This window comes from Nicotiana sylvestris, chromosome 11 (assembly GCF_000393655.2).
Source record: "Nicotiana sylvestris chromosome 11, ASM39365v2, whole genome shotgun sequence".
Classification (NCBI taxonomy): domain Eukaryota; kingdom Viridiplantae; phylum Streptophyta; class Magnoliopsida; order Solanales; family Solanaceae; genus Nicotiana; species Nicotiana sylvestris.
In genome coordinates, this window is record NC_091067.1 from 94241531 (window position 1) to 94256017 (window position 14487).

General features: G+C 36.4%; 1 pseudogene; it reads right to left on the reverse strand.

The window, feature by feature from the left end:
- Positions 1–545: 545 nt before the first annotated feature.
- LOC104217397 (probable nucleoredoxin 1) lies at positions 546–7322 on the reverse strand (annotated as a pseudogene).
- Positions 7323–14487: the final 7165 nt, after the last annotated feature.

Here is a 14487-nt window from a genome sequence, read left to right on the forward strand (position 1 = left end):
TTTAACAATATCATCTAACAGCATTTGTAAATTTTAATGAGAAATGTCTGACATACTACTAGTTACATCTGTTCAACGTTTCTACATATGAGATAATCTCTTTCCTCTGAAGAAGACAGGACAAAAATGAGGATCATGATTTTGTAAATTGTTGCCTTCACCATCAATAGGTATTCTCAGAACCTGGAAACAGGAGAAATCATGATTGACTAACCACAAAATAATTCCACAATATATTTTATTTATAATGTTAAACATAATAGTGTTATTATAAGCAGTGGCGGAAGCAAGATCTCCACGAAGGGGGTTCAAAAAGAAAATTTTGTAGCTAGTGGGAATTGAACCTAGGACCTTATGAAGGTTTTGAACCACCTTGACCACTAAACTACACTTTTGGGTTGTGTTAAGGGGGATCAAAACTTAATATATAGAGGTAAAAAATAGATTTTACCTATACAAGTGTAATTTTTCGGCGAACCCCCTTCCACCCCCTAAATCCGCCCCTGATTATAAGACTCATACAAACCACCAACTTAACTAACTCCCTAAGCTTTATAGCAAACTTCTCCATCGCTAATCCACCCTTCTTTTGATTTAATTTCCTCCTCTTCAAGCTCTTTTTCTTCTGCCTCTGCATCTATGTTGCATCCTTTGTTCTCTTCCAGAGCACATTTGGGGTGGAGATCAAAATCACACTCTTCACAACAGAATGACCACACTCGTCCCTCGCCATTGCATCCATCACAGTTATAAAACAAGTGCTTTGTAAGTACGAGTTCATGCTCATGGAGAGCGTGATTCACATTCTCAGGCCACCCCTTTGCCATCTCCTCATATTGTGCCTCAATCTGCTTCACGCGCTCCTCTATGAACGGATAAGCATCAACACCAAAACAAATAACTAGATTTCTGGCTTCAGTTGTAACAGTCCTGCCTGTTAGCCTAATAGCAACCAACATGGGGATATCACAAACTTTGAACAGACTACTCAATCACACCTTCCTTTCATCACCAAAGGGAAGAGCCAGCCATGACATTGTGGCAAAAAATTCATCAAAGGAGGCCTGATCTCTATCACTAGATATGAATACAACCTTTAAAGAATCATCATTCACTTTAATCTTGTCATATGCTTCTGTAAGCTTTGGTAGGAAAGCACGACACGGAGGACACCAGTGTGCAGAAAGGTAAAGAAGAACATTCTTCCCAACAAGAGCAGACACTAGAATCTACAAAGAAAAATCTCTGATGACTGACTATAAGTGTGGGAAGGCAGGTAAAGACATCAACAGAAATGGGATGGAAGATGGTTATGATTGGCAAAGAAAAATATATAAGAGCACATCTCATGTCAAAATCAGAAAAAAAAAGATAATAACTCGACTAGCAAAGTCAGAGTTATCAAAAAGTCACGTTAATATAACTAGAGTTACCAAATTATGAAAGTAAACATAAGTATCTCACCTTAGCACCATCCTTCCCAATAACAAAATCATGATCTCCTGAAACCAAAATTGACTCAAGTGTCTGCGCTTCTCGATTAGCTTTCTCTATCTTCTCAAGTTTTGCAAATCTCTCAGGTGTAAAAGGGTATGCTTGGATGTCGTGCTCCTCTATGGCTTCAGCTACATTAGAATGAAGAGCCTTCCCATCTGGCGAACTGATCACCAATGTAGGAAGTTCAGATAGTTCAGCTTCTCGCAGCTCCTGTCCTTCAAGGGGAAGTGAAAACCAAGGCAAGTTAGCAAATACTTGTTTAAATGACTCTTCATCATCATCAAGCGGAATCATCAGAATGTCAAAGTTTTCTCCCAGTTCCTTCAACTTTTTTATATACTTCAACCAGTTTTGGAGTGAAAGAAAGGCATCCATTGAATGCGGCCAACGACAAATAAAGGCCTACAGTCTTGCCTTCAAGTTCACAAACTGCTACCTGATAGATATTAAATCATAGTGAAATAGCAGTAACAACAGTACGAATTAAACCATAAAGAACATAGTGTAAGGAACTCCATAAGGTACAGCAATTTGAACTGACTTTCCTCCCATCAGTGGCAAATACAAAGTCTCGTGACTGTGAGAGTAAGATAGATTTCAAGGATTGATCCCTCTTAGCTGTTTCTTCCCGGTCTTTAATTTCTTTAACCCATTCAAGAAGTAAAGGGTAACCTTCCACCCCATACTCAAGGATGTTCTCAACTCCACCATCAGTCAATACCTTCCCATTTTCATCAAGGATTATTCCTTTAACAGCAAACAGCTCATCTAGACGTTCACGGGTTTCAGAATCAGAGAAAGGGACCGCAGGCCATGGCATTTTAGATAAGTAACCCATGAAAGACTCATCGTCCTCATCAACAGAAAGGAAAACAACTTTAATTTCTCCTTTGGGAAGGAGCTCATTGTACACCTCTACCAAATTTGGGGTGAAACGTTGGCACGGACCACACCATGATGCCGAAAAGTATAACCCAACTCTTCCCCCCTTTTTGAAGTATCAAGTGTAACCTAAAATTTTGAAAACAATGAGAAGCTTGGATTGTTGATAAATATAGTGGATCAACTCTGTTAATGATTTGAAAATCCACTTAATTCTTTTTTATCATATGGAAGTGATACAAATAGAATATAACACAATGGATGACAAGCAAATTCGTTACTCCCTCCATCCCAATTTGTTTGGCATAGTTTGAATAAACACAGAGTTTAAGAAAGGAATACATGAGCTAAATTGGTATAAATATCAAAAGTACAGTGATAACAAAAATTATCTTTTTGTATACAATGATCCCATGACAAATTATGTCAACCGAAGAATGGAAAGTTAAAGTTACAAGTTTCTAAATATAGAAAGGTGCCAATATGTAACAACCTAGATATTGTCCGCTTTGCGCCTAAGCTCGCGCAGCTTAAAAATGTGTCATTAGGGTTTAATACTTGTGTACTGATATACCCAGCATCTCTCCCATATTTTGTCGATGTGGAATTCGTCTGGAGTGTCATATACACCCCTCCTTAGGTATTGTCCTTGGTGAGGTTTGCCTCATTACCTTATCAAAGATGTGGGATTAACTCAGTTGGCTGCGGAAGTTTGCCCCACTATCGTTCAAGGTTGCAAGCGGAATAGGTCTAACATTATATTTTGTCACATCCCAAACTACCCCCTAGACGTGATTGGCACCCAGCACTTCTCACCTCCCAGGCGAACCATATTCCTTATATTTAACTATTTATACAAGCATTGAGAGAAAATAAGTGCAGGTCCAAAAGCATAATTAATAATTAAATATGGAATAGTTATCACCGAATCCATAATCTATTGATAGAAACTCAATGATAACTGAAATAATAAAACTCTAGTCCAAATGCCACGCTAAGACCGTGGAGTATCTTATAAAGTTACATGACTTTAACTAGCAGGCATGCATACCCAAAGCAAAGAAATATGATAGCTTAATTGCAGAAATTCACTAAAGAACTCAAGGATTAAGCAGCCGACTCAGGAGGAGAAGTTCGAGAATTTCAGCAATGGCGGAAAAGAGAAGATGTGGATTTGAGAGAATTATGAGAGAAAAGAGTATTTAGGAAACTTATAATGCAAATCTTATTCATTTCTATATATTACAATGTACTTATATAAAATGGGAATGAATACAACTTGTCTAACAAAATTTATTCTCCTAACAACTTGTGTAACTAACTCCAACTAACTTCTACTGATATGGCATTTAACTAGCTAACTGATTTCTGAAATTTTTTCTCTAACTAACATTTACTGATTCCACTAACTTCGAGCTGGATTTTATGTATCAATATTCCCTCCTGCAGAATATCCTTGACCACAAGGATCAAAATGAGGAAATTGAACCTTCACTACAGTTAAGAATTCCCAAGTAGCACAATTAGCAGGTAACCCTGCCCATTTCACCGGTGTTTGTGCGATAGCTTTGTTTCCCTGCTTTACCATCCTTCTTTGTAGTATGGCCTCTGGTTTTGGACAATGTGGGTTGGCTATATCAGTGGTGGGAGGGTAGGCAATTTGAGTGGGTAGTTGGTGGCATTTCTTTAAGAGTAATACATGAATGGTAGAGTGTATTTTGACTGATGGTGGAAACAGTAGGGTATATGCAACTAGTCCTACTCTTTTGGAGATCTGAAAAGGTCCATAATACTTTGCTACTAACTTGTGAAATGGTTGTGCTGACACGGTAGCTTGTTTATATGGTTGGATTTCAAATAAACCCAATCTCCTACTGCAAATTGCCTGTCACTCCTGTGAGCATCAGTTTGTTGTTTCATCCTTAGTTGAGCTCTCAACAAATGATATTTGAGTAGTTGTAACTTCAGCTCCCTATTGATCAGTGTATTATCAACTTCAACTAAGGCTGATTCACCTGGTAAGTAAGGAAGACGCAAGTAAGGTGGTCTGCCATATAAAATTTCGTACGGGGTGGTTTTAATTGCTAAATGGTATGATGTATTGTACCAGTATTCAGCCATAGGTAGCCAATAATACCATTTGGAGCTGTCTTCATTACAGAAACATCAGAGATATGTCTCCGAACATCTGTTTAGAACTTCAGTTTGCCCATCAGACTGAGGATGATAGGTTGAGGAAGTGTTCAATTGTACCCCTTGTATAGAGAATAGCTCTTGCCAGAATGAACTCAAAAACACTGCATCTCTTTCACTAACAATCGAGTCTGGGAGACCATTCAATTTGACTATGTTATCCAGGAATACCTTGGCTATTGATTGGGCAGTATAAGTATGCTTTAAGGGAATGAAGTACCCATACTTACTTAGTCTGTCCACAACCACAAGAATGACTTCATTACCATGAGATTAGGGAAACCTATCTATAAAACGTCCATGCTGATTTGTGACCACACCGCATCTGGAGTAGGTAGTGGTTGTAGAAGGTAGGGGTGGGCATATATCAGGTAAAACCGATAACCCAAACTATTAATTATTTATTGGGTTATTGGGTTAACGATTCGGTAACGGGTAAAAAAAAATTTTATTGGGTTATCGGTTCGGGCTCGGTTTGGCAATTCTGTTATTGGGTAAAACCGATTACCCTTAAGTATATACATACTAGGGTTTCATATACAAAGTTCTCACTTCTCAGTTTCTCCGCCTCACACCATGTCGCCCTCACTAGTTCTCCGCCAAATGGATTGCCTTTGCTTGCAAATTCAACCACTGATTTTTAAATGAAAGTTTTTCTTGGAAGACTCAAGTCAAGTTTCACTAAGATGGAACTTTAACTGGTTGTTCTTGAAAAGGAGAACGAATGCCAATATATCTAAGCAACATAAAACTGAATTGTTCTCATTTGCAGAATCTGTCTAGTTTTATCTTATCGGGTAAACCGATAACCGAACCGATAATGATCAATAATCGATAAACCGATAATCGATAACCGATAATCAACTGAGGTATTGTCAACTTCAGAGATCAGTGTATTGTCAACTATTGATCAGTGTATTGTCCCTATTGATCAGTGTATTGTCAACTTCAACTGAGGTTGATTCACCTGGTAAGTAAGGAAGATGCAAGTAAGGAGGTCTGCCATATAGAACTTCGTAAGGGGTGGTTTTAATAGCTAAATGGTATGATGTATTGTACTAGTATTCAGCCATAGGTAGCCAAGAATACCATTTGGAGCTGTCTTCATTACAGAAACATCAGAGATATGTCTCCGGACATCTGTTTAGAACTTCAGTTTGCCCATCATACTGAGGATGATAGGTTGAGGAAGTGTTTAGTTGTACCCCTTGTATTGAGAACAGCTCTTGCCATAATGAACACAAAAACACTGCATCTCTAACACTAACAATCGAGACTGGGAGACCATGCAATTTGACTATGTTATCCAGGAATACCTTGGCTATTGATTGGGCAGTATAAGGATGCTTTAAGGGAATGTAGTACCCATACTTACTTAGTCTGTCCACAACCACAAGAATGACTTCATAACCATGGGATTTGGGCAACCTATCTATAAAAAGTCCATGTTGATTTGTGACCACACCACATCTAGAGTAGGTAGTGGTTGTAAAAGGTAATGGTGGGCATATATCGGGTAAAACCGATAACCCGAAACATTAAATATTTATTGGGTTATCGGTATTGGGTTACTGGGCTAACGGTTCGATAACGGGTAAAAATTTTTTTATTGGGTTATCGATTCGGGCTCGGTTTGGCAATTTTGTTATTGGGTAAAACCGATAATCCAATAAGGGTTAACTAATTTACTAGTTTACCCTTAAATATATACATACTAGGGTTTCATATACATAGTTCTCACTTCTCAGTTTCTCCGCCTCACACCCTGTCGCCCTCACCGGTTCTCCGCCAAATGGATTGCCTTTGCTTGCAAATTCAACCACTGATTTTTAAATGAAAGTTTTTCTTGGAAGACTCAAGTCAAGTTTCACTAAGATGGAACTTTAACTGGTTGTCCTGTTACTCAATCAGATGATATTGGTGCTTTTGGCAGCAAGAAAATCTTACAATTAGAAGAAACATTTTCTATCAAAAGAATATTGATCAATTGAAAAGGAGAACGAATGCCAATATATCTAAGCAACATAAAACAAAATTGTTCTCATTTGCAGAATCTGTTTTAGTTTTATCTTATCGGGTAAATCGATAATGATCAATAACCGATTAACCGATAACCGATAACTAATATCTTATCGATTTGGTTATCGGTTTATCATATTTATAAAACGATAACCGATAGGCAAAATAGATAATATTCATAACCGAACCGAACCGACCGATGCCCACCCCTAGTAGAAGGTCAGGGTAGGCTGTTAGATCAGATTTGCTTCTTTGGCTAGTGTCACATCCTTGCACAACTAACTAGACATCTTTCCTGATACCCTTCCAGTAAAATAGTGTCATAAGCCTTTTTAATGTTGCTTCAATGCCTGAATGACGTCCTTGTGGAGTGGAATGCCATAGCCAATGATGTGTGTTCTCAGCTACTGAATGTTGCCCAGTACCAATTTCCCTTTTCTCCTCAATTGGTTGTGCTGCCAAATGTATTGTGAGTGAGTTGAGGGATTAGCAATTAGTTGCTCGATCAATGCTTTGAGCTCAGAGTTTGTCTCCCAACTATCAATGATGGCTTGCATCAGATCAGAACTGGTAGTAGATAGTACAAGACAGAATAGTTCAGCTCCAGGCATCCTAGAAAGGGCATCGGCCACCTTATTTGTGACCCCACTTTTATACTTAATGACATAGTCAAATGACATAAGCTTAGTTAGCCACATAAGCTGAGAGTTGGTCCGAAACTTTTGTTCCATTAAGAACTTCAAAGCTCTTTGGTCAGTTCTGATGATGAACCTTTGGCCAAGCAGATATTGAGACCATTTAGTGACTGCATGAACTATGGCTAATAGCTCTCTGTATTACACTAAGAGTGCCATATGCCTGGTAGATAATTCTTTGTTGATAAAGGCTATGGGGTGTCCTTATTGCATGAGAACAGCACCAATCCCATGTCCACTGGCATCAGTTTCAACAACAAAGGTTTTGTTAATATCAGGAAGTGTCAATATAGGAGCTTTTGTCAAGGCTTCCTTTAATTCTTCAAAAGCAGCAGTAGCTTTGGGCGACCATTTGAAGTTATCCTTTTTCAAGAGGTCTGTTAATGGTTTGCAAATAATCCCAAAGCTTTGTATGAACCTTCTATAGTAGCCAACTAAGCCAAGAAATCCTCTCAGTTGTTTAATGTTGGTTGGTATGGGCCAGTTTCTGACGACTTCTATTTTTTGAGGGTCTGTTGATACTCCTCCTTCAGTAATGAAGTGGCCTAAATACTCTATCCTTTTAACTCCAAAGAAACACTTACTCTCTTTAGCAAATAGATGGTGTTTCTTTATATCAAGGAATACAGATCTGAGATGCCCCAAGTGATCCTCCATGCTCCTACTATAGATGAGTATATCATCAAAGAAAACTAGTATATACTTTTTGAGAAAAGCCTGAAAGACAGAGTTCATCAAGCCTTGGAATGTTGCTGGTGGATTTGACAGACCAAAGGGCATCATCAGGTACTCATAGTATCCTAAGTGAGTCCTAAATACAGTCTTAGGCACATCTTCTTTTGCCATTCTAAATTGATGATATCCAGACCTTAGATCTATTTTAGAGAAGATCTTAGACCCTCTCAATTCATCTAACAGATCTTTCACCATAGGTATGGGAAACTTATTCATTATAGTGTGTTTGTTTAGGTCCCTATAGTCAATACATAATCTCCAAGACCTATCCTTCTTCCCAACTAAGACAATAGGGGCAGCAAAAGGACTGCTGCTAGGTTGTATAATTCCCTGGTCTAACATTTGTTGTACCAGGGATTCTATCACATCTTTCTTCACTGAAGGAAACCTATAGGGTCTTTTATTTATAGGTTCAGTTCCTGATTGCAACAACATAATTATGTGGTAAAAGACTCTTCTAGATCGTGGTAACTGTTTAGGTTCCACAAACAATTCTTTAAATTCTTTCAGTCAGGTTAACAGTTGTGGATCTACATTGTTTTGTTCTTTAGACTCTAAGGAATACCATTGTAACTCATTACACATAGTAGGTATTACTTGAATTATACAAAGCTCATAATGATTACCTATAGCTCTAGTTAATCTCTCCACTCTAGTTGCTATGACATGTTTCCTGCTCCTCTTAGAACGTGCTTCCTTGCTTTGTAGTAGAACTCTATAGTAAGAGTTCTGAAATTCATCTTTATATCTCCGAGCGTTAATAGCCACTGAACTCTAAGCACTACACCACATGATCCTAGAGACAATAACAAGAATTCAGCAGAGAATTCAACCCTTTGCAACAACTAAGAAATTTTGCACATCTTGTCAACCTTTAGCATGTTGCCATTAGTTGCAGCCACCAATTGGGGAGTGGTTGGCATGATAGGACACCCAAGTTTGGATACTACTTCAAGATCAATGAGATTATGGGAGCTTCATGTATCCGCCAATATCTGTAGGGCCTTCTTAGAGTGGTAACCAGTCACTCTCAAGGTTCTAAATCCCAAGGATCCATTCAGAGCATGAATAGATATTTCTAGTTGGTCCAAAGGTTGAGCCAACTCTAATCCTTGCTCCTTCTATATCATCTTTAAGTAGCTGGTTTTCTTCTGGTTCTTCTAGTTCCCACAGATACAAGTGCTTAAGGTTTTTGCACTTGTGACCTGGCACATACTTCTCATTGTAGAAGTAGCATAAATCTTGAGCCCTCTTCTCATTCATCTCTTCTACACTCAATATTCTTCTATTGTACCCTTTATGAGTTGTCAAGTTACTTGAATTAGAGGTTGGTAGAAGAGGTCTATTGTAGGCTTTTGGATCTCCATACCTTTTAGCACTTAAACTGTTGGCCACCTTGATCCGTGGCAGGATATTTGATAGCAGTAAGATAAGCTTCTTGTAGCCTGGCAGTCTTGTAAGCTTGAGACAAAGTGGTGGGATTTGTTAACTTTACTTCTATGTTTAACTCATGTTTCAACCCACCTATAAAGCAACTAATCGCATTTTCTTCTGACAAATTCACACTAGTGAGATTCCTTTCAAATATGGCTTGGTATTCCTTGACACTTTTAGTTTGCTTGATCTTTTTGATTTCTTCCATCGGATCATCAAAATCGGCTCCAAACATTTCCACCATTACCATAATATATTCATTCCATGTAGCAGGATGAAGATATTGTCTGTACCTCATGAATGATAAGTGCCATTGGATGGCTTCACTCTCTAACTGCATTGCTGCCACCTCCACCTTCTCTTCGGCAACTACTTTCTCAAAGGAAAAGAACTATTCGATCTTGTATAGCCAAGATCTCAAATCTTCCCCAGCAAATCTCAAATATTCCACCCTAGACCATCGTGAAAAGTTGAAATTGTGACCATAATGATGACCATCATTCCTTTCTCTCTGAGGACTTTCATCAGATGGCTCTTCTTCATGCTCTAATGGAGTTTTATCCCTTCGTTGGCCAGTAGCAGCTGTCACATGCTCTTGCAACTCAAGCACAATTTGATCTAACCTTTTAAGATTAGAAACCTCCCCTGATAAAGACCCGATCTCAGAATCATTTTTTGCATCAATTCACGAAATCACCTACTTCTGGTGGTGAATTTTCAGTTACTCTTGTTGTTCCTTTTGTCATTGTTGCCAAGAAAAGGAATGCTCTGATACCACTGATAGTTTAATTGCAGGAATTCACTGAAGAACTCGTGGATTAAGCAACCGACTCAGGAACTTAGCGGAGAAGTTCGAGAATTTCAGCAATGGCGGAAAAGATTAGATGTGGATTTGAGAGAATTATGAGAGAAGAGACCATTTAGGAAACTTATAATGCAAATCTTACTCATTTTTGTATATTACAATGTACTTATATGAAATGAGAATGAATACAACTTGTCTAACAGAATTTGTTCTCCTAACAACTTGTGTAACTAACTTTTGCTGACATGGCATTTAACTAACTAACTGATTTCGGGAAATTTTCCTCTAACTAACATTTGCTGATTCTACTAACTTCGAGCTGAATTTTCTGTATCAAAATAATTGGCATAAACTAGATAAAGTTGAAAAGATGGCCTCCGCGAACAATGCGATGGCTCACCTAAGCAACAGAATCAACCCTAGCGAATTCGTCAACCACTAGCTCTATCGTCCGCAACAGTATCTGCATAGAGATGCAGGTAAAGAGCGAGTTATACATAAATATAACCTAGTAAGATCCTTGACCCGTCCCTTTGAATACTCCTGAAAAAAGTATTAGAAAATACAAACACAACAAGAAGCACAAAAATTATGTATGTATTATAATATATCGCGAGTCTAATTAAAATATTCAACCGAGCCTACCACTTCTCATACAATTTTACACCAAAGACTTATCATATTCGGTGGTGGAGGAAATTAACCTTAACACCCCAATGAGTCTACGGCAGCATACGCTATGCTCCAATATCACAACGGCATACATAATGCCCCAAGTATATTACGACAACAATGAAATAATATTGAACGCTCTAATGTCATGGAACGAAGCCATGACACACAACCAATCAATCATTAAATGATTTTAGTATTTCAAAATAAAAGAGTATATTCACAACTGGTCACAGACCACTCATGCCAAGCACAAGCTCGTCCCAATACATGGACCAGATAGACAAAATATAGTTTAAAATCAGGCTTTGAAAAGAAAGCGTCAAAACTTAAAGTCTCACTTACCTTACTAATGAAAAATATTCCCAAACCTTGCGACATCTAGAACACCAATTAAACGGCCTCGATCTATGCAAAATATTAATTAACATTCTCAATTATGCTAGTCGGGGTCAAATCTTAATCTCCCTAGCTTAAGCAAAATCTTAATATTTTACACCTTAATAAAAATATATCCTAATATCTCAATCTAAATGCAATATTCAATTACGAGTAGTACACTCAATCTAAACTCAATATTTAATTACAATTCCTATAAATTAGCATACAAATTCTAATGATAATAACCATAAAGTAAAAGTTAAAATTTCTCTATACATAAAAATAAAATTCGGAATAGTAGTTCCAAAAAGAACGAAAAACTGGGGTGGTAAATCTAATGATTAGATGTCTGGACATGTATTAAAATTTCAATCTTATATCTAATTCTAAAAATCACTCATTACTATAATCATTACCCTCCAATCATTATGCAATTATTCTGTGATCTAGTTAAAGAAGTAAAACTGAAACCAACAATGATTTTCCACAGAGTACATCACATTCAATTCCCCTATCATAATTTACCCATTATGGCTTAATTATTACATCCCCTACTTAACAATAATAGAAGCTAAAATTGTTCCAATATTTAATTCATGATGCTCCTTAATAATTGTTTAATCATCTCTGATACCCACTGATGTCACAGGCACACTTAAAGCGCGCTTAAGCCCTACAACGAGGTGCGAAACATGTTGAGCGTTTCACCTCGCTTAGTGAGCGTCATCAAGGCTCTAAGGTATACTTTTCCTTGTCAATTAACGTAATCCTGAAGAGGTGACACTAAACAATTGATATTTCACTTTTATCGTAATTATTTTTCACTTTCTTTCTCTATATATTTGTTATACATGCTTATAATTATTAGTCTTGGACTACACATACATATTTGTATTTTTTTCTCCATTGCACCTTTCTACATCAAAGCCCACATTTTATTTGCGCTTAAAGCCCCAAAAGTCCTTAGAGTTTTTTTTTTTTTTTTTTTTTGCGTTTTTCGCCTTTGATAAAACTGCAGCTATTATTTCCTTATTTTTCTAATCATTACTACAATTATTATCAAATATAAGTTGATAACTAAATACACCAATTCAATCTCAGTAATGTAGGATATAATTAAATAGATTTTTTTATATACCTGATTATGCTTTCTTCCACGAAACTTTCCAACAGTGAAGCCGTCGGTGGAATGCCTCCAATATTACTTCTCGTTTATACTAGTTTTCTTCTTCTTCGTCTCTTTTTTTTACAAAACCTAACACTTGTTTTCCCAAAGTCTTCTGGCACGTGAGATTGACAAGGTAGGGGTAGGCCCGCTAGCTTTTTCATTATACACCCAACCAAGTTAACTAATTTACCACCAATTATATTAATTTATACTATGTTAAAAGCACGATGGACATCAAAATATCGTTTATCCTTTTTGCCCTTTAAAATTAGAGTTTATACCGGAAAAATAGTCATTAATTATTTCGTAAATATTTAGAAATAGGCATTTAATTATTTATCTAATATTTAGGATTACTGATCTAATTATTTTCCTACTTTTTAGGATTGTGATTTCTCAATTCTTTTTAGTTTTAGAAGTCCTTATTTTCAACTCCATTTAAATTTAGGAATAATAAATTTCAAGCACTTTCAATTAATATTAGGGAAGTTTCGACCACTTTATACTGCTTTAGATTTAGGATTTGTTTTTAAAATAAAATGTTTGTCACTGTCAGCTCATTTAGTTTTAGGTTTAGGATGCAAAAGGTAACGATATTTAGACAATGAAAGACTTCTTATCAACAAAAGGGTATAGAACTTAAGTTATACTCCCTCCGTTCCAATTTATGTGAATTTGTTTGACTAGATACAGAGTTTAAGAAAAAATGAAGATTTTTGGAATTTGTGGTCCTAAACAAGTCAAAAAGGGGCCCAGAATATTTGTGTGGTTATAAAAGCCTCTCATTAAGGATAGAATTGTAAGTTTAAGTTAAATTGTTACCAAATTTATAAAGGAGTCATTCTTTTTGGAACCGATCAAAACGAAAATATGTTCACATAAACTAGAACAGATGGAGTATAAGTTTGGTTTTGGTATTCTATTCAAACAAATATTTCCAAGAAAATATGAGAAAGACTTTTTGTGAAAAATTATATATGATTATCTGGGTATAAAATAGTATGTCCATTACTCTTTCGTAAAATATTCCTTCTATATTAATTATGTATCAAAATATAAATACACATTCTAAGAAGATTATAATTAAATATAAATTATCTCAATATTCATATTATACTCATTAACAACATAAAATTCTAGAAATACTTTCGAAATAACACTTAACAATTGCACGTCTACTATACATAATTTAATAATATTAACATAATTTGTAAAATTTTATGCTTATTAATATAGGGGACACGTTCAAAGCACATATTTAAAATTTGGCACACTAGCAAATTAACTAGTACACTATCTTATACGTTATAATAAATCCTCTTCCACTAGCTTAGTATTTGACCAATAGATACAGATAATATTAAATCTCTAATTCCACAATTAATAATTATATAAAAATATTTCAGGTTATTGCAAACTAATGGGCAGTCCAAGGCCGTTGTCGTATCAATGTAACTTCCTCCAAAGCTTGATGAAGTAAATCCGGACCCAATAGTTATGCTTCATCAAGTTCAAACCATCCAACTGGCCAACGACACTTACGACCATATAGAGCTTCAAACGACGTTATATGTATACTCTATTGGTAGCTATTATTATAAGCGAACTTAGTCAACGGCAACTGATCTTCCCAATGACTACCAAAATCAATCAAACAAGCTCTAAGCATGTCCTCTAAGATCTAAATAACTAGCTCGCAGCCCATTAGTTTGTAATAACTTGAAATATTGTAATTAAATACTGAATTTAGATTGAGGGTATTACTCGTAATTGAATATTGCGTTTAGATTGAGATGTTGGAATATATTTTTATTAAGGTGTAAAATATAAAGACTTAGCTTAAGCTTGAAAGTTAGGAGATTGAGATTTGACTCCGACGGCGTAATTGATATTGTTAATTAATATTTTGCATATGTTGAGGCCATTTGGTTGGTGTTCTAGACATCGCAAGGTTTGGGAACTTGTCATTAGCAAGGTAAGTGAGGCTTTAAGCTTTGTGCTTGCTT